This window comes from Capricornis sumatraensis, chromosome 1, assembly GCF_032405125.1.
Source record: "Capricornis sumatraensis isolate serow.1 chromosome 1, serow.2, whole genome shotgun sequence".
In the NCBI taxonomy this organism is placed as follows: Eukaryota; Metazoa; Chordata; class Mammalia; order Artiodactyla; family Bovidae; genus Capricornis; species Capricornis sumatraensis.
The window spans coordinates 100,764,603-100,788,669 of record NC_091069.1 but is presented as its reverse complement, the minus strand read 5'-3'; positions in this window follow the sequence as shown (position 1 = coordinate 100,788,669).

Sequence of the window (24,067 nt, the reverse complement as noted above, 5' to 3'; positions counted from 1 at the left end):
GGACGGCCCTCGGACCCCTATCCGAGACCTGGTAAAAATGCCTTTTAAGGTCTACAATGCCCGCAAAGAAACTGCTGAGGCCAGCCGAAAGGCAAGGCTCAAGCAAAAGGCTGAATTTCAGGCAAGCCTCCTAAACCAGCAAACCCAGGCCTTGGTAGCGGCCCTGCGGCCGGCGGCGGGCTCGGGTCCCCAAAACCCCCCTCCGGGGGCCTGCTTCAAGTGCGGCCAAGAAGGGCACTGGGCCAAGATGTGCCCCAATCCGTGGCCTCCTTCCAAGCCGTGCCCGTTGTGCAAACGACGAGGACACTGGGCTAGTGACTGTCCCCAGGCCTCTCGGGCCTCGACCTCTAGGGGCCGGGGACCAGAGCGCCCCAGGGAGACCTCCTGCCCTCCTCCGGCTTTGGAGCTGCTGAGCTTCGACGGTGACTGACGCCGCCCAGACTCGGGGACCCCAATAACCCAAGCCGAGCCCAGGGTAACGCTCCAGGTAGCGGGTAAGTCCATCAATTTTCTGGTTGATACGGGGGCTACCTATTCGGTCCTTCCCTCTTTCAGAGGCACTCTACGTCCTTCCCAGGTTTCAGTTATGGGCATTGACGGCCAACCCCCGTGTCCGCTCCAAACCCAACCATTATCCTGTCAGTTAGATTCCTGTCTATTCACCCACTCCTTTCTGGTCATCCCCTCCTGCCCTACTCCTCTCTTGGGAAGAGACATACTTGCTAAGCTGAAGGCCACTCTTCAGCTAGCTCCAGGATCGGCTCCCACGTCAGGGGCCTTCCTAATGCTACTTGTTGACCCTCCAACCCCTTCTGTTAATCCTGAGGTCCAGGACACCCGAGTCCCGGTGGTGGCTTGGCACCACTCTCCGGTCCTCATCCGACTAAGGGACCCCACCTGTTTCCCAGCCCGGCCCCAGTTTCCTTTGTCTAATCGCAACCTCAGGGGGCTAAAGCCCATCATCGACCGTCTCATGGGACAGGGTCTCCTGATCCCCACGACCTCCCCCTGTAACACACCCATCCTCCCTGTTCGAAAGGCTTCAGGAGACTACCGGCTAGTGCAGGATCTCCACCTGATCATCGCGGCGGTGATCCCTGCCCATCCACTTGTCCCTAACCCCTACACCCTCCTTTCTTCCATACCTCCTCAGACCTCTCATTTCACCATTATTGGCCTCAAGGATGCCTTTTTTACCATCCCACTCCACCCCGACTGCCAATTCCTCTTTGCCTTCACATGGACTGACCCCGACATCCAGCTGACCACACGACTCACATGGACCGTACTCCCTCAGGGGTTCAGAGACAGTCCCCACTACCTCGGGCAGGCTCTGTCCCGGGACCTGGCCAGATGCTCGCTCCGCCCTAGCACCCTCCTCCAGTACGTAGACGACTTGCTCCTTTGCAGCCCATCAGAAGAGACCTCCCGACAACATACTGCAACCCTCCTCAATTTCCTTGGTTCCCAGGGTTACAGAGCCTCACAATCCAAAGCCCAACTGACTCAGACTTCTGTTGTCTATCTGGGCCTCCAAATCACTCCGACCACTAAAGCCCTGACAGCAGACCCGTGTAGCCTCCTCCGGTCCGTCTGCCCTCCGGCCGACGGAGACCAGATATTGTCCTTCTTAGGACTGACGGGATTCTTCCGACACTGGGTCCCGAATTATGCTACCCTGGCCAGACCTCTATATGCGGCAGCCAAAGAGACTCCCACAGGGCCGCTGTCTTCCCCCACCGAAGTGATTCAGGCCTTCCACACTTTACGCTCGGCTCTGTTGGCTGCACCCCCTCTCTTTCTCCCAAATCCCAACTATCCGCACCATCTATACTCTGATGAAAGGGGAGGGATAGCTTTTGGAGCCTTGGTGCAACCGACTGGCCCAGAATTGCTGCCTATTGCTTACATATCCAAACAACTTGACCCCACAGCCAGGGGATGGTTCCCCTGCCCGCGGGCACTAGCGGCAGTGACAACGTTGTACGCCGATGCTAAAAAGCTGATTCATGGCCAACCCCTGACCATCTTCTCGCCTCACCGTCTTGGCGACCTTTTAGCCTCTACATTTCTTTCTGAACTCAGCGAGTCCAGGCTCCAACAATTTCACCTGGTATTTCTGGACAATCCTCAGGTTTCCGTGGGCCGCTCCCCACAATTAAACCTGCTTTCCTCGCTATCCTCACTCCCTCTCTCCTCAGAACCCCCAGCCCACTCATGCTCGGAGGTCCTTGAGTCCCTTATGCAACCACCCCACAACCTGTTCTCCAAACCTCTACCAAATCCAGAGCTAACTTTGTTCGTTGATGGGAGCTCAAAGCGAGAACCCAATGGAAACCGAAGGGCGGCTTATGCTGTGGTAACCACCCGGGAAGTCCTAGAAGCTCAGCACTTGCCACCCGGGACGACTTCTCAGAAGGCTGAACTAACAGCCCTAACTAGAGCCTTACACCTAGCAGTAGAAAAGAGGGCCAATATTTACACAGACTCCAAGTATGCCTTCTTGATTGCCCATTCTCACGCGGCAATCTGGAAAGAACGGGGCTTCCTGACCACTAAAGGATCCCCCATCTGTAATGCCCCCCACATTACTCGACTGCTGGATGCCTTATCCCTGCCCAAAGAGATCGCTATCATACACTGCAAGGGACACCAGAATACCCATGACACTGTTGCTCTGGGTAACAATATGGCAGATCAAGTGGCTTGACAAATTACCTTACAACAAGCCCCCGAGCCCCTGCTGACTTTGAGATCCACCCTCAACCCGGATTATTCAAGCAAGAAAGCCAGAGCCTTGCTGGCGCAAGAAGGGGCTCAGAGGCACCCGTCGGGATGGACACTACTCCATAATAAACCGGTGCTTCCTGAGCGCCAGGCTAAGGCCGTAATACCCCAAATCCACAATACCCTCCATATCGGACCAAGGGCTCTCTTTTCCTTTCTCAGCCCTGTCTTTTCTCCCCTACATCTCAGACAGACCATATATGCCGTCCACCGCTCTGCCTAACATGCGCCTCCACCTCTCCTCAAGGAGGACTCCGACCCCCACAGGAGACTCACCAGTTGAGGGGACATATGCCCGGGCAGGATTGGCAGATAGACTTCGCCCACATGCCCAGACATCGAACCTACCGCCGTCTGCTGGTCTTGGTGGACACCTTTTCAGGATGGGTCGAGGCCTTCCCCACCGCCCGAGAGACGGCAGCGGCGGTGGCGGAGGTCTTGACGGCCCATCTCATTCCCAGATTTGGGTTGCCAAACTCTCTCCAGTCTAACAATGGGCCTGCATTTATCTCGCAGATCTCTCAGCAGGTGGCTGTGGCCCTGGGTATCGACTGGCATCTCCACGTCCCTTATCGGCCCCAATCGTCAGGCAAGGTAGAGCGGGTGAACGGCATCATCAAGACGCATCTGACCAAGCTTGCCTCAGAACTGCGGCTGTCTTGGATCGACCTCCTTCCTCTGGCGCTCACTCGCATTCGCACCACACCACACCACACTCCAAAACAGGTTTGACCCCTTTTGAACTGCTGTACGGCAGGCCCAATCTCCTGACTCACCTCCCAGAGGGAGAGGCTCCCCCACTCGCGGGGTACCTCCCTCTCTTCTCCCTCCTACGATGCTTGCTGAGGGAACACACAGACCGGGTCCTGCCACGACTGACAGACGACGAGGGGGCCACCCAGCCTCTGGCCCCAGGAGATCAGGTACTGCTAAAAACCCTGAGTCCCCGCCCACTACAGCCTTGCTGGACAGGACCCCATACGGTAATCCTCACCACTCCTACAGCTGCCCAACTCCTGGTACCGAGCCCTGGTACCACCTGACCTGACTCAAATGAGCTCCCCCGGGTCTCCCAGAGACAGGGGTGGCCCCGGCCCCAACCCCTTCTCCCGATCACTCCTACCGCTCCACCCTCACGGGGTCGACCAAACTGACCATCACCCGAACCCCTCTGTCGTCGATTCCTGAATGACTGAGAGACCACAGTCCAATTCGATCCGATGCTGGCCTGGCATCACCCGCTGTGGCTGCTGACAATTACAGCTCTGACCACACTTTTTACCTATACTTTCACCTCCAACAGCTAACCGAGACCTCATGGGCCCAGGCATATCTCAGAAAGGTCGGGTTTTATGCCTGCTCAGGACATCAGCGGGAAAACATAAAGACCTGTGGGGGAATGGTGAGCCGCTACTGTAAATCCTGGGACTGTGTCAACACGGTCCAGCTGATGGTGCTGCGACAGCAGTACCAAGGGCTTCCAACAAGCACTCCGTGACAAAATTAACAGCAGACGCCCCCTGTCATCCCGGCCACACCCTACCCCTCGCCGCCCCCATTCAGCAGGAAGTAGCCAGAGAGGACCGACGCCCCTTGTCCTATATCAAAAAGGCCGGGATGAAAGGTCGGGCAAGGTCGGGCATGTTGAGGCAAGCCCAGACATGTTGAGGCATGTCCGAGCATGTTGAGGCATGCCCCGAAAAAGTGCCGCAGACAAGTCCCGGAGGCGGGCTGACAACCAAGCCGTCCAATCAGGTGCCGACACGGAGCCCTTCGACACCAACCACCGCTGAGCCCGCGCTTTCTTCCTTATATGGGAGCCCGGCCCTGGCTATAAAACCTTTCCCCACCCCTTATACCTCGCAGACTCCCTTTGCTTCCTTGCTCACCCGCCCCCGGGAGTTCTGCCCGAGAGTGACCGCCCAATAAAGGCTCTGATCAACGGTCCATAGAGGGGGCTCTTTCTTCCCAAGGTGTTTCTTACACTACTGAGATCAGTGGAGAACTAACTCCAGAAAGAATGAAGAGACAAAGTGAAAGCAAAAACAACACCCGGTTGTGGACGTGACTGGTGATGGAAGGAAAGTCCAATGCTGTAAAGAGCAATATTGCATAGGAACCTGGATTGTTAGCACCACGAATCAAGGCAAACTGCAGCAGCGGGAGGCCGAGAGGAGATAGGCCATGTCCAAGGTCAGGAGTGGCGGTCGAGAGGAGATACCCCACATCCACGGAAAGGAGCAGCGGCTGCGCTTTCCTGGAGCAGCCGTGAAGAGATACCTCAGGTCCAAAGTAGGAGAAATCCTAGTAAGATGGTAGGAGCTGAGAGAGGGCATCAGAGGACAGACAGACTGAAACCAGTCACAGCAAAGTAGCCAATCTGATCACATGGACCACAGCCTTGTCTAACTCAATGAAACTAAGCCATGCCGTATAGGGCCACTCAAGTCAGACAGGTCATGGTAGAGAGTTCTGACAAAATGTGGTCCACTGGAGAAGGGAATTGCTAACCACTTCAGTATTCTTCCCTTGAGAACCCCATGAACAGTATGAAAAGGAAAAAAGATAGGACACTGAAAGATGAAATCCCTAGGTCGGTAGGGTGCCCAATATGCTACTGGGATCAGTGGAGAACTAACTCCAGAAAGAAAGAAGAGACAAAAAGAAAGCAAAACACCACCCGGTTGTGGACGTGACTGGTGATGGAAGGAAAGTCCAGTGCTGTAAAGAGCAATACTTCATAGGAACCTGGAATGTTAGTGTAAGGCCGGACCCTGGGGCCATGATGGGCCACCCTCCTCTCTCCCGCAGGTGAGAAAGTCCCTAACGGAAGGATCCTCCCAGATCCCAGGGAACCAATGACAGCACCTTTTGCCAGCTAAAGCCGCCCCACCCCAGCCACGTAGAAGGACCTATCAGCCTGCGCGACACCTCAACCTAACAACCTGTCCGAACCCCCGTCCACTAACCGCACCTTTTCTGGGTGATCTAGCCTGACCATCCCTCGCAACGAACGCATGTAAACCACTCCCCAGCACAGTCCGGGCGCCTCGTTCGGGTGTAGGAACCCCGCCCGGGAGCGCTTCACCATTAAAGCCTGTTAGACACTCTTTTTGGTGTCCTGGTCATCTTTTACCTAACATTTGGCGCCCAACGTGGGGCTCGAGGTGAGGGCCCATCCTGCGATTTGCAGCCCCCTTGGGTCTGGCCCGCGCCTGACCAGGTCACCCTGCCACCCCGCCAGGACCATCCAACCGTCTGGCAGCATACAGGGTAAGTTAAACTGGTCAGGTTCTGGGGGGTGTTGCTCCCATGGCGATTATTCCTAGGGTGTCTCGGTCCTTTTAAATTGCAGCCGCGTCCGGACCCCTCCACAGGCCAGGCCTGCTATTCCTCGGCGCCAGTCAACTGGGAGACGTCTGTCTTGGCTGAGTGGCCCTCTCCTCGCTGGGCTGACGGCCCGTTTGGGGATGCTGGACTGGACCACTCCCAGCTCTGCTAACGACTGGTCCAGATCCTTTGTTTCATATTCGCCACGGGGGCAGCTGCCTCCAAGGCCGACCAGCCCTGGTCTACACCGCTAGAATGTGTACTCGCCAACCTCAGAACTCTACACATCTCTGGAGAAATTTGCTCCAAACGCTTAGCCTTCCTCTGTTCTGAGGCATGGCCCCCATATTCTTTAGATAACGGCTCACAGTGGCCGCCAACCGGAACTTTCAATTTTAACATCCTCCGTGACTTAGATAATTACTGCCGGAGGACGGGAAAATGGTCTGAGGTACCCTACGTACAGGCTTTCTGGCTGTTGCGCTCCCGTCCCACCCTATGTACCCTCAGTTCCCCTTCTGAAATTCTCCTAACCATGACTCTCCCTAGCCCTACACCATGAAGGCGGCCATCAGCGGCCCACCCAGGGATGCCTGAGGCGGAAACTTCTGCCCTCACAGTGCCTCCGGAAGACCTGGTGGCCCCCTCACCTTACACTCCGGCCCCTGCTACTTCATCGACCCCCTCCACCCCTCTGGGGCCCCAAGTGGAGAAACCCCTATGGGCATAAGAGTAACATGCTAAGCTTGGGCTTAAAGAAAACACACGCATTGCGGTTAGAAGCTAAGATGGCGCCTGCAGGAAGGAGTGAAGGCCGGGTCTATATCGTTTGTCAAAATTTTTGATTGGCTCTCTTGATTTCCATGCTCATGGACAACACGTGATCACCATAGACCCGTCATGATGTAAGAGCATGGTAATCTGACCTTTAACTTGATTGGCAGAACTATGGAAAGTCCCTTGCAAAAACCCCCCTGCTTGCCTTTATAAACCAAGACCTTACGACAACAAAGCGGAAATGCTCAGACAGAACCCCTGCCGCGTCTGATTGTCTCTTGCTCGCCAGGGAGCTGGGTTGGCGGACAGCAGGCTCACCTCTCCTCGGGACCCCTCAGCCTTGCTGAGGGAAGTTCCACGGCCTCTCTCTTTATGCGGTGCACCCCCCGCAAAAACTGGCGCCCAACATGGGGCTCGAAGTGGACCGACTGAGGCTGTGACACCGTGCAGCTTTAAAAGAAGAAGCGACCAGTGGCCACTAAACGGGCCCCGGCGCGGCGTTTCCCTGAGAGAAACGACACCCGAGGTAAAGCCGGACTTCAAGGTGAGTCCCCCGTATGGGGAATTGGCGAAAACCCTCTTTGCTCGTTTTCCTTCTTCTTCTCTTTTCTGATTTATTCTTAGTTTCTTTTTTCGGGAGTTTCAGTGAACAGGCAAACGGTTGTGGAGGCGACTGACAAGTCCCGGCTAGGGCCACTCTCTGGTGGACTCTGAAGGCCCCACGACAGGTAAGCGTCAGTAGCTAGAGCCCGATCGGGTGAAACTCTCCTTCAAACATTCTGAACTGAGGACTTGGCCTAGAATCTTCCCTGTGGGCACGCGTCAGGCACTTAAAGGCCATTAGGGTGCCGGCCACTTAAAGACTCCCGTGACAGGATAAGGGGGTCACGGAACGGGCTGGAGACCCTTAGGGTGCCCGCCCCCAGCAAGAAAACTTCCGTGCAACGGTGTAGGCACATAAATAGTTCCAAAAGCATACCATAAACTCAACTTCCTGGCTGCCACTGCTCACGGTAGGATTTCTGGTGGTTGTCCTCAGTGACTCTTCTCTCTGTTCTCCCTTGGCAGCATGGGAAATAACATCGGCCAGTCTGATGAGCCTGCACTCAAGGCACTGAGATGTATGTTCAAAAGCAGGGAACTTGAGATTTCCGACGCTCAGGCCATCAAAGTCTGGGGAACCTTTGTACGGTTGGCCCCCTGGGTTGCTTTGGCCAATTTGTTGTCTTGGGACACTTGGGATCGAGTGCAAACCCTTGCTAGGCAGCGAGAGGTTCGATACGGTGAGGAGGCCCCCTTAGGGTTCTATTTGACCATTTCAACCCTCAAGCTCTGCTTTTCACGGAGCGAGGAGCATGTCACTGATACGGGTACCCCCAATTCAAAGTCAGAAAAACAATGGGAGAAGTTAGACGAGGAACGAGTCATGTCAGACCAAAATATAGCAAAAGAGACTGCAGGGAATAAAGACTCTAGAGCGAATAGGGGGCCATGGGAGCCTTTCGGGGATGATAAAGGGACGGAAGAGAATAGAGACCCCCCTGATGCCTCGGGACCAGGAGCCCAGGGGAGAAATCTGTACCCCTCCTTGCCTCTCCATTTGAGGAAGTTTCGGGAGCACCTTGGGTAGGAGAGACAATGAGGTCACCTTGGAAAGGGGGAACCTATCCCGGGGACCCTTGGGGATCCACGCTGCCCTTTATTGGCCCGACTCAAGCATTTCCTGTAAATATTAACCCAGGGGGGACCAGGCCGGCCACCTGGTACCCCTGGGAGGCCAATGATTTAAAAGAGCTGAAAAAGGCAGTGGCGGAAGATGGCCCAAACTCCCCGTGGGCGGAAACTATTCTCCAGGGCCTGGGGCTCATCAACCTTGTACGACCCAAGACTAGAAGATGCTATGTAAGGCAATGCTCCCTAGCAGCACCTATATCAAATGGTGTGCCTTTTTCAATGAAGAATGTCATGCTCAGGCGGAAAGAAATCAAGCTGCCAACCCTGCTATCCCGGTGACTTTCGGGATGTTGTCAGGGACGGCAGATCAATGGAGCACGGGGCCACAACAGGCCACCATCCGTGCTCCTTATACAGATCAGGTACGGGCCATATGCCTGGCCGCCTGGAAAAAGCTTGCAGAGGGCCACAGTGAGCCTCCCATGTCGGGTATTACTCAAAAAATAATGAAGACCTCTCCACCTTCATAGATCGGGTGGAAAAGGGCATACAGAGAAAATTCCCTCCAGGGCCCCTGAGAGATCAATTTGTTAGGCTATTAGTCTGGGAAGGGATGAACTCAGACCATAAGTTGGCTTGCTCAGGACAGAAGGACCGCTCTATGGAGCGATGGATTAGGCCACCAAAGATGTGGGGACCCAGAGCCATCAGACCCGCTCTATTTTGACTGCCCTTCAGGCCCAGACTGAAGCCCTTACCGAGGCGATGACCAACGCCCTCTCCGCTATGACAGCCTCTGGGGGAACCGTATCTAAGGGACCCCTACTCCCCCCAAAATTGGGTCGATGCTTTGGCTGCGGACAAGAGGGACATTTTGAGGAGGAGTGCCCTCAAGGCGGGGGAGGGCCTGCTGGTCGGAGACCCCCCACTGCTCCATGCCCACGATGCGGGAAGGGATATCACTGGAGGGCAGAGTGCAAATCTAAGTTTGATAAAGACGGCAAGCCTTTAAACTAGAAGAGGGGCAACCCCCAGCCCCGTCACCCCAAGGGAGACCTCATTTCTCTCCAGATTATATTGAAAAGCTCCTTCAAAAACCCTTCCTCGGAGGATGCGTTTCGCTCCGACCGCCTACCTGGCTAATGGGGATCAATAAGGCCAAAGAGCCCCCCAGAGCCAATTGGACTGTGCCTACTGTGCCTGGATTAAGGCCTAAAATGGCTATTTCCATAGGAGGAAAGAGATTTCGATGTCTCATCGACACAGGAGCTGATCGGACCATCCTCAGAGAAGAGGAGGTCCCACCTAGTTGGAAATTGGTCCCTGGGCCTCAATTATTGGGTGTTGGGGGGAACACTCGATCTGAAGAGACTGATGAATGGCTCCCCTGGAAAGATGCTGATGGTTCTACAGGAGCGGTTTGGCCCGTGATAGCTTCTGGATTGAATGTAAATTTGCTTGGTCAAGATATTATGGGACAGGCAGATGTATCTATTACTACTGATTATATGGGTTCTTACGATGACCCCCTCGATGAGGAGGAATATCAACATTTTAAACGTTCTCCCATACCAAACTATAGGGGAGATTCTGGGTTTGATAAACTTCACCAGGGAGAGCCCCTAACCCAATGGAAGGTGCCCCCCAATCCTAAGGGCCACTGCCCCCCAGGTCCCTCCTATACAATGGAAACCCGGACCTCCAATATGGGTGGAGCAGTGGCCTCTTCCATCCACAAAGTTACAAGCCCTTAGAGAAATCATCTCTGAACAACTAAATTTGGAACACATCTGCCTTTCCACTAGCCCTCGGAATACCCCGATATTTGTAATTAAAAAATCCTCGGGAAAATGGAGGATGTTACAAGATCTTAGAAAGATCAATGAGAGAATGATCATTCAAGGGACACCCCTAAGGGGGTTACCCTGGATACCAGCTATTCCTAGTAATTTACGTCTTATGGTAACAGATACCAAAGACTGTTTCTTTTCTATACCTCTACAACCCCAAGACTGTGAAAAGTTTGCCTTTTTGGTACCCTCCACTAATTCTGAGGGGCCTGATGAGCATTTTGAATGGACAGTTTTACCACAGGGAATGGCAAACAGCCCTGCCTATTGTCAAAACTATGTGAAAGATCTTCTCCAACCAGTTAGAGATTTGACATTATATGTTTATACGGATGATATCATCTTGGGTGCCCCGACTGCTAAACCGCTGACAGAAGCATATAAAATCTTACAAAAGTGTCTATCAGAAGGGGGACTCCATATATCCTCTGATAAAGTCCAGGTTGTCCCGCCTTTTAAGATTCTGGGGTCTCAGCTGTCCCTACAAGGTGTGAGCCCCCTAAAACCTCAGCTGTACATCCAAGACTCCTACTCCCTGACCGGCCTACAACGGGTCTTGGGAGAACTCAGTTGGCTACGACCCTGGATCCCTGTTTCAACAGGCCAACTCTTGCCCCTCTTTGATCTATTAAAAGACAGACAGCCCAACGATGAGCTCACCCTTCTACCTCCCCACAAGAAGATCTTTCAAGACATTCAAAGGGCCCTCAATGGGGCCCAGCTTGCCAGATATATTCCTAAAGAGAGTTTGCAACTGTGGGTCCTGCCTAATCCGTCCTTACTGACGGCAGCCTTGGTAAAGAGGGAAAGCCTTTACAATGGGTTCACATCTCCTTGGGGGGAACTCCCCGAGTCTATAGCTGTATAGATCAAACGGCTGACTTAACACAGAAGGGAAGAGATATCGCGGTCCGATGCTATGCGCGTGAACCCGATAAGATTGTTATCCCACACAGACTATCAGATTTTGAATGGATTCAAAGAAACAATGGGAGTTGTTAGCCCTGGAGGGGTAGCTAGGCATCCTTGACTGTCATTATGGGCCACACAAATGGGTTACTTCTTTTGGCCGCCGAGATTGGAGGGCGCCCCAACTATCTCTTTAAGCCTATACCAGATGCCCTCAATGTTTTTCTAATGGAGGAAAGAGTGGTGCAGCAGTCGTCGTGTTCCGGCCACCACAACAGACCACAGGCAAATCAACACATACGAAAATACTTTGGGCCTTGTGAGGGGTCCGCACAGTTTAAAGAATTATTTGCTGTTGTCATGGCGCTCACAAAAGTCCCTGAGCCGATAAACCTGTTTTCTGACAGTCTCTATGTAGTAAACTTGCTTCCAGGATTGCTACATTCTCACATACGGCTAGACAGCAATCCTATCACACCCCTCATGGTACAAGCCCGTACCCTGTTACCTGAACGGGTTAAGTCCATTTATGTACACCATCTTAGGGGTCATCAAAATTTACCTGGATTGCTTTCAATGGGAAATTCCTTGGCCGACGGAACGGCCTCCCTTACAATCCAAGCTTGTAATTTACAAGATGCCTATGATCTTCACGATCTTACTCATATAAATTGGAGAGGGCTACATAAAAGGTTCCCACAGATCCCTATTAGAGAATTAAAGACAATTATACATACTTGTAAATCCTGTCTTCCTTATTTACAAGTACCGCCTTTACAGCCCCCAGGAGTAAACCCTCGAGGGCTGAAACCCAATGTGCTGCGGCAAACTGATGTGACCCATTACTCCCCTTTTGGAAAACTTAAGTCTGCCTTTGTGTCCACTGACACTTACTCGCATGCCTGCTGGGCCACTGCCCACACAGGAGAAAAAGCAAGACACGCTCAAAGCCATTTTTTACCATGTCTTGCGACGCTGGGCCTTCCCCATCAAATAAAGACAGCTAATGGCCCTTGCTTCATCAGCCAGAGCTTACAAAAATTCTTCCAACAATGGCACATTCGTCATAACACCGGAATCCCACACAACCCCCAGGGGCAAGCCATAATTGAGCACCACCATCAAAATTTAAAGGCTCAATTACAAAAACAAAAAGGGGGAATAAGCCCTCACCAGCAACTTGGAATGGCACTCTTTACAATAAACATTTTAAATTTTTCAAAAAGGAACTGATACCATGTTTTCAAAAACATTGGTCTAACCAAGAAATAAAACCTGAAATACAAGTGAGATAGAAAGACTCCATCACTGGCCAGTGGAAGGGGCCTGATCCACTCCTTACAACGGGAAGAGGATTCGGATGCATATTCCCCATTGGGGACCCCAGCCCTATACAGATACCAGCAAAAAACCTTAAATTATACCACAGGATAGAGATCAAATCTCAAATATCAAAATCTGACACATATTAAAGAGACACTCACGTATGAGCCCGAGAACAAAAAGTTCCTGAGGCGATCGTTTCTTCCCTTTCAGATCACCGATGCGGCGACCCTGGTGGACACTGCTTGAAAGGTCGGGCATATTGAGGCATGTCCGAGCATGTTGAGGCATGCCCCGGAAAAGTGCCGCAGACAAGTCCCGGAGGCAGGCCGACCCCCTGCAGCCTGGTCCAATCAGGTGCCGCCCCGGAGCCCTTGGACACCAACCACCGCTGGCTGACCTCCTGCAGCCTGGTCCAATCAGGTGCCGACATGGAGCCCTTGGACACCAACCACCACTGTAGCCCGCGCTTTCTACCTTATATGGGAGCCCGGCCCTGGCTATAAAACCTTTCCCCACCCCTCGTACCTCGCAGACTCCCTTTGCTTCCTTGCTCACCCGACCCCGGGAGTTCTGCCTAAGAGCGACCGCCCAATAAAGGCCTGGATCAACGGTCCATAGAGGTGGCTCTTTCTTCCCGCGGCGTTTCTTATATCTGGCGCCCAACGTGGGGCTCGAGGTGAGGGCCCCCAGCACTCGCCGTTGAGGCCCCCTCGAGCTCCACCGCCGCGGTAGCCCCGGACCCAGGCGGCTGACCAACCCCCTGGACGGCAGGATACGGGGTAAGTCCCTTCGGCTTTGGGGCCCGCCCGCCCTGGCGACCAGCTCCTAGGGCCCGGTAACGGGTGCGCACTTACTGGGCCCTCCCGGTCATCGGCTCGTGGGGGAGACGTCCCCAGCGGCTGCGTAGACCTCCAGCTTCGGCCTTCCCCGGTCACCAGCTTGTGGGGGAGACGTTCCCAGCGGCTGCGTAGACCTCCGGCTTCGGCCTTCCCCGGTCACCAGCTTGTGGGGGAGACGTCCTCAGCGGCTGCGTAGACCTCCGGCTTCGGCCTTCCCCGGTCACCAGCTCGTGGGTAGACGTCCCCAGCGGCCGCGTAGACCTCCGGCTTCGGCCCTTCCCGGTCCCCAGCTCGTGAGGGAGACGTTCCGAACGGCTGCACGGACCTCCGGCTTCCCTTGGCACGTCCGAAGACGTTCGGGCAGCGGGGGTTGCCTCCACGCTCTGTGGTCGCCATGGGATCGACGGCCTCCAAACCCGATCCCCAATACTCCACCCCCTTAGAGTGCCTGCTGGCTAACCTGCGGACCCTAAGACTAAAGGGATATATCCGCCCCAAGCAGCTCGCTTTTCTGTGTTCACAAGCCTGGCCTCAGTATCCCCTAGATAATGGCTCACAGTGGCCAACCACAGGGACACTGGACTTTGACGTCCTCCGTGATTTAGATAATTACTGCCGGAGAACGGGAAAATGGTCTGAGGTTCCCTATGTTCAGGCCTTTGGGGCGTTGCGCTCTCGCCCCACCCTGTGCACCACGTGCGCTCCCAGCCAAATCCCACTTACCATGGCTCCCCCGACTCCACCCTCCCGGGCCAAGCTAGCTCCTCCCGTCTCTGAGCCCTCTGCTTTCTCTGTTTCCCCGGAAGATCTGGTGGCCCCTCCTCCCTATACCTCTCCCACGGCCCCCTCTCCCTCCACTCCAGCCCCTCCTACCTCTGCTCCCGCCCCCGAGACTCCACCACCGGCCCCGGATCCTCCGGCCCTTAACCCTATCTTGTATCCTCCTCCTGCCCCCGTCACTCCCTCCCCTTCCCCGGTGAGCTCCCACACTCACTCCCGCAGCAACCCTCCAGGAGCCTCCCCTCCCCCTCCCCCAGCCCCGCTACTCCCTCTCCGACAAGTAGCCGGAGCCGAGGGTCTAGCCCAAGTCCATGTCCCCTTCTCCCTCCAAGACTTAGCACAGATTGAGGCCAAACTGGGTTCCTTCTCCTCCAACCCCACTCAGTACATTAAGCAGTTTACTGGTCTGACCCGCGCATACGCCTTGACATGGCAGGACATATATGTCATCCTGGGGTCTACCACCACCCCCGGAAGAGAGACAGGCTATCTGGATGGCAGCCAAGGCTCAGGCCGACCAGTGGCACTATGCCAACCCCTCCCCCAAGCGCCCCCCGGGGGCCCAGCCGGTTCCTGACACTGACCCTGGTTGCAACTACCAGGAAGGGTAGCTGCGAGTACGCTATATGATAGAGTGTATCCTCGACGGGATGGAAACATACTCTCATAAGGTTGTAAACCTCCTCAAACTAGATGAGGTGACCCAGGGGCCCGACGAAAACCCAGCCATGTTCCTTAATCGGCTGACCGAGGCCCTCGTCCAATACACCAGGCTGTCCCGAGTCCCCTATCGGGGCGGCCACCTTGGCCAATCGTTTTATCTCCCAGTCTGCCCCCGATATCCGGAAAAAGTTGGCCAAGGCCGAGGACGGCCCTCAGACCCCTATCCGAGACCTGGTAAAAATGCCTTTTAAGGTCTACAATGCCCGCGAAGAAACTGCTGAGGCCAGCCGAAAGGCAAGGCTCAAGCAAAAGGCCGAATTTCAGGCAAGCCTCCTAAACCAGCAAACCCAGGCCTTGGTAGCGGCCCTGCGGCCGGCGGCGGTCTCGGGGCCCCAAAACCCCCCTCCGGGTGCCTGCTTCAAGTGCGGCCAAGAAGGGCACTGGGCCAAGATGTGCCCCAATCCGCGGCCTCCTTCCAAGCCGTGCCCGTTGCGCAAACGACGAGGACACTGGGCTAGTGATTGTCCCCAGGCCTCTCGAGCCTCGACCTCTAGGGGCCGGGGACCAGAGCGCCCCAGGGAGACCTCCTGCCCTCCTCCGGCTTTGGAGCTGCTGAGCTTCGACGGTGACTGACGCCGCCCAGACTCGGGGACCCCAATAACACAAGCCGAGCCCAGGGTAACACTCCAGGTAGCGGGTAAGTCCACCAATTTTTTGTTGATACGGGGGCTACCTATTCAGTCCTTCCCTCTTTCAGAGGCACTCTACGTCCTTCCCAGGTTTCGGTTATGGGCACTGACGGCCAACCCTTGTGTCCGCTCCAATCCTGTCAGTTAGATTCCTGTCTATTCACCCACTCCTTTCTGGTCATCCCCTCCTGCCCTACTCCTCTCTTGGGAAGAGACATACTTGCTAAGCTGAAGGCCACTCTTCAGCTAGCTCCAGGATCGGCTCCCACGTCAGGGGCCTTCCTAATGCTACTGGTTGACCCTCCAACCCCTTCTGTTAATCCTGAGGTCTGGGACACCCGAGTCCCGGTGGTGGCTCGGCACCACCCTCCAGTCCTCATCCGGCTAAGGGACCCCACCTGTTTCCCAGCCCGGCCCCAGTTTCCTTTGCCTACTCGCAACCTCAGGGGGCTAAAGCCCATCATCGACCGTCTCATGGGACAGGGTCTCCTGATCCCCACGACCTCCCCCTATAACACGCCTATCCTCCCTGTTCGGAAGGCTTCAGGAGACTACCGGCTAGTGCAGGATCTCCGCCTGATCAACGTGGCGGTGATCCCTGCCCATCCACTTGTCCCTAACCCCTACGCCCTCCTTTCTTCCATACCTCCTCAGACCTCTCATTTCACCATTGTTGACCTCAAGGACGCCTTTTTTTACCATCCCACTCCACCCCGACTGCCAATTCCTCTTTGCGTTCACCTGGACTGACCCCGACACCCAGCTGACCACACAACTCACATGGACCGTACTCCCTCAGGGGTTCAGAGACAGTCCCCACTACCTCGGGCAGGCTCTGTCCCGGGACCTGGCCAGATGCTCGCTTCGCCCTAGCACCCTCCTCCAGTACGTAGACGACTTGCTCCTTTGCAGCCCCTCAGAAGAGACCTCCCGACAACACACTACAACTCTCCTCAATTTCCTTGGTTCCCAGGGTTACAGAGCCTCACAATCCAAAGCCCAACTGACTCAGACTTCTGTCGTCTATCTGGGCCTCCAAATCACTCCGACCACTAAAGCCCTGACAGCAGACCCGTGTAGCCTCCTCCGGTCCATCTGCCCTCCAGCCAACGGAGACCAGATATTGTCCTTCTTAGGACTGACGGGATTCTTCCAACACTGGGTCCCGGATTATGCTACCCTGGCCAAACCTCTATACGTGGCAGTTAAAGAGACTCCCACAGGGCCGCTGTCTTCCCCCACCAAAGTGACTCAGGCCTTCCACGCTTTACGTTCAAGCCTGTTGGCTGCACCCCCTCTCTTTCTCCCAAATCCCAACTATCCGCACCATCTATACTCTGATGAAAGGGGAGGGATAGCTTTTGGAGCCTTGGTGCAACCGATTGGCCCAGAATTGCTGCCTATTGCTTACATATCCAAACAACTTGACCCCACAGCCAGGGGATGGTTCCCCTGCCCGCGGGCACTAGCGGCGGCAACTATGTTGTACACCGATGCAAAAAAGCTGATTCATGGCCAACCCCTGACCATCTTCTCGCCTCACCGTCTTGGCGACCTTTTAGCCTCTACATTTCTTTCTGAACTCAGCGAGTCCAGGCTCCAACAATTTCACCTGGTATTTCTGGACAATCCTCAGGTTTCCGTGGGCCGCTCCCCACAATTAAACCCGCTTTCCTCGCTACCCTCCCTCCCTCTCTCCTCAGAACCCCCAGCCCACTCATGCTAGGAGGTCCTTGAGTCCCTTCTGCAACCACCCCACAACCTGTTCTCCAAACCTCTACCAAATCCAGAGCTAACTTTGTTCATCGATGGGAGCTCAAAGCGAGACCCCAATGGAAACCGAAGGGCGGCCTATGCTGTGGTAACCACCCGGGAAGTCCTAGAAGCTCAGCCCTTGCCACCCGGGACGACTTCTCAGAAGGCTGAACTAACAGCCCTAACTAGAGCCTTACACCTAGCGGAAGGGAAGAGGGCCAATATTTACACGGACTCCAAGTATGCCGTCTTGATCGCCCATTCTCACGCGGCAATCTGGAAAGAACGGGGCTTCCTGACCACTAAAGGATCCCCCATCTGTAATGCCCCCCACATTACTCGACTGTTGGATGCCTTATCCCTGCCCAAAGAGGTCGCTATCATACACTGCAAGGGACACCAAAATATCCATGACACTGTCGCTCTGGGTAATAATACGGCAGATCAAGTGGCTCGACAAATTACCTTACAACAAGCCCCCGAGCCCCTGCTGACTTTGAGATCCACCCTCAACCCGGATTATTCAAGCGAGGAAGCCAGAGCCTTGCTGGCGCAAGAAGGGGCTCGGAGGCACCCGTCGGGATGGACACTACTCCATAATAAACCGGTGCTTCCTGAGCGCCAGGCTAAGGCCGTAATACCCCAAATCCACAATACCCTCCATATCGGACCAAGGGCTCTCTTTTCCTTTCTCAGCCCTGTCTTTTCTCCCCTACATCTCAGACAGACCATATATGCCATCCACCGCTCCTGCCTAACATGCGCCTCCACCTCTCCTCAAGGAGGACTCCGACCCCCACAGGAGACTCACCAGTTGAGGGGACATATGCCCGGGCAGGATTGGCAGATAGACTTCACCCACATGCCCAGACATCGAACCTACCGCCGTCTGCTGGTCTTGGTGGACACCTTTTCAGGATGGGTCGAGGCCTTCCCCACCGCCCGAGAGACGGCAGCGGCGGTGGCGGAGGTCTTGACGGCCCATCTCATTCCCAGATTTGGGTTGCCAAACTCTCTCCAGTCTGACAATGGGCCTGCATTTATCTCGCAGATCTCTCAGCAGGTGGCTGTGGCCCTGGGTATCGACTGGCATCTCCACGTCCCTTATCGGCCCCAATCATCAGGCAAGGTAGAGCGGGTGAACGGCATCATCAAGACGCATCTGACCAAGCTTGCCTCAGAACTGCGGCTGTCTTGGGTCGACCTCCTTCCTCTGGCGCTCACTCGCATTCGCACCACACCACACTACAAAACAGGGGGGGCTCTGCACAGCCCTCAAAGAAGAATGCTGTTTCTACCCTGATCATACTGGTGTGGTTCGAGAGTCCATGGCTAAAGTAAGAGAGGGAGGCCCAGCAGGGCTGGTTTCAGTCCTGGTTCCAGAGCTCCCCTTGGCTGACAACTTTGCTATCCTCCCTAATGGGACCACTCGTCATTCTCCTGCTGCTCCTGACTTTCGGTCCCTGTATCCTAAATAAGCTTTTGGCCTTTATAAAACAACGGCTCAACACGGTCCAGCTGATGGTGCTGCGACAGTAGTACCAAGGGCTTCCGACAAGCACTCCATGACAAAATTAACGGCAGATGCCCCGTCATCCCGGCCACACCCTACCCCTCGCCGCCCCCGTTCAGCAGGAAGTAGCCAGAGAGGACCGATGCCCCTTGTCCTATATCAAAAAGGTCGGGCATATTGAGGCATGTCCGAGCATGTTGAGGCATGCCCCGGAAAAGTGCCACAGACAAGTCCCGGAGGCAGGCCGACAATCAAGCAGTCCAATCAGGTGCTGACACGGAGCCCTCGGACACCAACGACCGCTGGCCGACCCCCTGCAGCCTGGTCCAATCAGGTGCCGACATGGAGCCCTTGGACACCAACCACCGCTGTAGCCTGCGCTTTCTACCTTATATGGGAGCCCGGCCCGGGCTATAAAACCTTTCCCCACCCCTCATACCTCGCAGATTCCCTTTGCTTCCTTGCTCACCCGCCCCCGGGAGTTCTGCCCGAGAGCGACCGCCCAATAAAGGCCTGGATCAACGGTCCATAGAGGTGGCTCTTTCTTCCCGCGGCATTTCTTACACTGCTCCTGGCGATCGTCAGAGTACCTATCCTCTCCTTGGTGACCTTTGTCATTGCCACAGCTGTGCAACAGTTTTTAGAATCTTTGAAGCCTGGGTTTAACTACACACAAGGCCATCAACCATGAGGGTACAACAGTGTCAGCATCCGTGCTGAGAGTTCAACAAGCTCAGACCATCGAGGTTATAAACAATATATCCACTGCCTCTGCTCAAGGATTTCAAACCAGCTCACACCAGCTCAAACACCTGAGATCTTCCGGCGGAAGAGATAGGGGCGTGGTCCATGTTAAAGTTTTTGAATGGCTCTCTTGACATCCGTACACGTGGACAGTGCGTGATTACCATAGACTCCTGTTAAGCTCATGACGACTTGACCTTTTATGCATATTATAACTTGGCCTTTAACATGACTGGTGCAACTATGGCACATTATAATTTGACCTTTAACGTGATTGGTGCAACTATGGGAGGTCCCTTGCAGAACCCCCTTCCTTGCCTATATAAACCAAGGGTTTGTGGCAATAAAGCGGAACTGCTCAGACGGAACCCCTGTCGTGTCTGATTGTCTCTCGCTTGCCGAGGGGCTGGCTTGGCGGACAGCAGGCTCACCTCTCCTCGGGACCCCTCGGCTTTGCTGAGGGAAGATTCACTGCCTCTCTCTTTCTGCGGAGCGACCCCGCAAGCTCCGAGAGGGCATCAGAGGACAGAGAGACTGAAACCACAGTCACAGCAAAGTAGCCAATCTCATATCACTGACCACAGCCTTGTCTAACTCAATAAAACTAAGCCACACCTTACAGGGCCACCCAAGTCGGATGGGTCATGGTGGAGAGTTCTGACACAATGTGGACCACTGGAGAAGGGATTGGCAAACCACTTAAGTATTCTTCCCTTGAGAACCCCATGAACAGTATGAAAAGCAAAATAGACAGGACACTGAAACATGAACTCCCCAGGTGAGTAGGTGCCCAATATGCTAACGAGATCAGTGGAGAACTAACTCCAGAAAGAACGAAGAGTCAGAGCCAAAGCAAAAACAACAGGCTGTGGATGTGACTGGTGATGGAAGGGAACTACCAATGTTGTAAAGAGTAATACTGCATACGAACTTGGAATGTCAGGTCCACGAATCAAGGCAAATTGGAGCAGCGAGCGGCTGAGAGGAGAACCCCATGTCCAAGTTCAACAGCGGCGGCTAGGAGGAGATACCCCACGTCAAAGGTAAGGAGCAACAACGGTGCTTTGCTGGACCAGTTGTGAAGAGATACCTCACGTCCAAAGTAAGAGAAATCCTAGTAAGACGGTAGGAGCTGAGAGGGCATCAGAGGGCAGACAGACTGAAACCACAATCACAACAAAGTAGCCCATCTGATCACATGGACCAGAGCCTTGTCTAACTCAGTGAACCTAAGTCATGCCGTGTAGGGCCACCCAAGACAGACGGGTCATAGTGCAGAGGTCTCACAAAATGTGTCCACTGGAGAAGGGATTGGCAAACCACTTCAGTATTCTTGCCTTGAGAACCCCATGAACAGTATGAAAGCAAAAAAGACAGGACACTGAAAGATGAACTCCCCAGGCCAGTAGGTGCCCAACAGGCTACTGAGAAGAGTGGAGAACTATTGCAGAAAGAATGAAGAGACGGAGCCAAAGCAAAAACAACCATCAATCTGGATGTGACTGCTGATGGAACCAAAGTCCAATGCTGTGAAGAGCAATATTGCTAGGAACCTGGAATTTTAGGACCACCAGTCAAGGCAAACTGGAGCAGCCAGAGGCCGAAGGAGATACGCCAGGTCCAAGGTCAGGAGCGGGGGCCAAGAGGACATACCCCACGTCCAAAGTAAGGAGTAGCGGTGGCGCTTTACTCAAGCAGGCATGAAGAGATACCCCACGTCCAATGTAAGTGAAACTCATGTAATATGGTAAGAGCTCAGAAAGGGCATCAGAGGACAGACAGACTTAAACCACAGTCACAGCAAAGTAGCCAATCTGATCACATGGACCACAGCCTTGTCTAACTCCATGAAACTAAGCCATGCCATATAGGGCCACCTAAGTCAGACGGGTCACTGTGGAGAGTTCTGACAAAATGTGGTGCACTGGAGAAGGGAATGGCAAACCACTTAAGTATTCTTCCCTTGAGAACCCCATGAACAGTATGAAAAGCAAAAACGATAGGACACTGAAAGATGAACTCCTGCTGGGATCGAGCCCAGGAGATCCCACCCATGGCAAGGTCATGCGAAGGAGACCTGATAAGCAAGGCACAGGACTCGAGGGACTCCCTGGGCCGATCCCACCTGTGACAAGGTCATGCGGAAGAGTCCAGATGAGCAAGGCGGATCAGGACTCGAGGGACCCCTGGACCTGCTTGAGCATCTACCCCCAAACAAGAATCTGTCTGTCTTACTATTTTATGCCTTTCACCAACTCTTCTGACATTAACGGGGGGGCTATCCCCGACCACCTGTCTCTGAAGAAAATCAACTTAGGGCTCTAGTTGATAAATCTCCTGGGCATGAAAGGAGCATTTCAATTCAAACCCCCTGTTAGCCTTCTAGCTTACCAGGCAGGTTTATCCAGACTCTTGCAACATTGTTGAGCCAATGCTTGCTGCCAAGTTCCCTCATCCCTTATGCATTGTGTTCCTGGGAGTGCACAGAGTTAGGATGTAGAAAAAACAAGTAGTAGCCTTAGCATTAGCAACATCAGACTTTGAGTTAATAAGTTCTTTTTTGCTGTAACCCACTGAACCTTTGCTCCATAAAAATGTAACTCTGTACTTTAAGGGTGACACAGGCGAAGGAATTTAAAAGAAAACATTTCGAGGGAAAGTAAGTGTTCTAGCTGACCAACCCTTATCAAAAAGGGGTCATAAAATGTCAACAGGCCTCCGGGCCAGAAGATAATGTACAAAAAATAAGACCCTGGTTTATGAAACGGTATGCAGGAAGAAACCTGGTATCGATAAAACTTAATGCTGATGGAATGCTGAGCTGACTCTGCATTTTTTCACTTTGCTCAATGTACAACTCAGGGTATAAAAGCTTCCTCTGAAAATAAAGTGACAGGCCTTGCTCACCAAAGCTTGGTCACCCCGTGTCATTCTTTCATTCTTTTCGCCAACGCCGTCCATCCTGATTTTATCCCTGGACTCTGCTGAGGCTAGACCCCAGCAAGTGGCGCCCGAACAGGGACATCCGAAGGTAAGCTCCCCCACCGTGCAGTTTTTCGGGATGGCTAGGACCCCACTCAGGGTGCCGTGGACCCCCCTGCATAAGATAGGTAGGTTGAGTAGGAGTGGGTAGTGTTGAATCTATCTTTGCAGACAGAAATCTCTGACATGGGTAACAACGAGTCAAAAGAACGACAACTCTTTATAGGAGTAATTTTGCAACTGTTAAACAAAAGAGGAATTAAAGTTAAGGCTAATGTTCAATCCTTTTTTACATTTGTACAAGAGCAATGTCCTTGGTTTCCAGAAGAGGGCACTGTTGATTTAGATACTTGGGAGAAGGTAGGGAAACAGTTGAAAACTTATTATACTTTGCATGGGCCAGAAAAGGTTCCTGTAGATGCTTTTGCTCTGTGGAATATGATTAAGAATGTCCTCGACCCCCGTCATGAGGCTGTTAGACAGCCTATGGTGGAAGCTATAGCAGTGGATGGTGGTGGGTCTCCACCTTCTGCGCAGATCATATTTTCTGCCATTGACAAAGAAAAGGAGGGAGACTGTGCTCTACCTCCCGAGGAAGGAGAGGGCTTGCAGGACGCTGCGGCCAGGCGCCCTGGCGAGCCCCCTCCCCCTCTATGCAAGCCTTTAAAAATCTATCCACCACTTTCTGATTTAAGGGGACCAGTACCACCTCCGCTTGCACCTACCAGGGCCCAGGAGTTCCCCACTTTGCCTCCAAAGCCTCCCAGAGCATTGCCTAAGGCTAAGAAAGATAGAGAGGTTTTTTTTTTGAAACAAAGGAGCTTTTAAAGCAGACAATATTTAAATGCAAAATTTAAATGCACAATATACAGAGCCTGCTCCTTGGAGAAAACGCCCTCGGGGGGCCTCACCCAGGCTAAAAAAAAAAAAGAAAAATAATCATAATAAAAAAGATTCTACAAATAAAAAATGTTTCTCCTGTGGCCAAATGGGGCATTTTTGCCGGCAATGTTCTGCCAAGCAGGGGCAACAAGCCGTGCCAATCAACCCCACGTAGCTCAGGACTGGACCTCAGTTCCACCACCACACAATATTAACCCCTGATGTGCAGGTTACTCTGATTCCAATGGGAGTGGCTGGCCCCCTGCCTGAGGGCATTATAGGACTTGTGCTAGGGCATAGCTCGCTTTCTTTTCAAGGAATTTCGGTGGTGCCTGGTGTAGCCGATTCTGATTATACTGAGGAAATTAAAGTTTTGATCTTGCCGCCTACTAAAACTGTACAAATTAATAAAGGTCAAAGAACAGCACGGCCTTTGCTTTTACCTTATTATCAGACAGGAAAAACCGTGACTTCTCAAGCTAGGGGCCCCAGAGGATTTGGATCTAGTGATCCAGCTTTTTGGGTGCAGGAAATTACAGCTTCTAGGACTTTAAAAGATCTTTTAAT